Genomic DNA, 268 nt, shown 5'->3' with positions numbered 1-268 from the left:
TATTATTTATTTGGTCATTTTTTTCTACGGTATACCCTCATGATAGATTCATAAAGGGAAAAGCGGTGGTGTAAAACGTAAACATCGTGCGTTGTCGATGCAGAGAAAGTGAGAAACATATACAAATTAATTTGCTTTCTTTTAGTGTTTTTTTCTTTAAAGGTCTGTTTAATATATGCAGCATATATATATTAAAAACGTCATTTCCGAAAATCCGACACTCGGGTCCGTAGGTTAGCGGTTTTTTTAAAAAGGGTCAACCTATAAA

Source organism: Penaeus monodon, chromosome 25, assembly GCF_015228065.2.
Source record: "Penaeus monodon isolate SGIC_2016 chromosome 25, NSTDA_Pmon_1, whole genome shotgun sequence".
Classification (NCBI taxonomy): Eukaryota; Metazoa; Arthropoda; class Malacostraca; order Decapoda; family Penaeidae; genus Penaeus; species Penaeus monodon.
Note: the sequence above shows the minus strand (reverse complement) of the source record.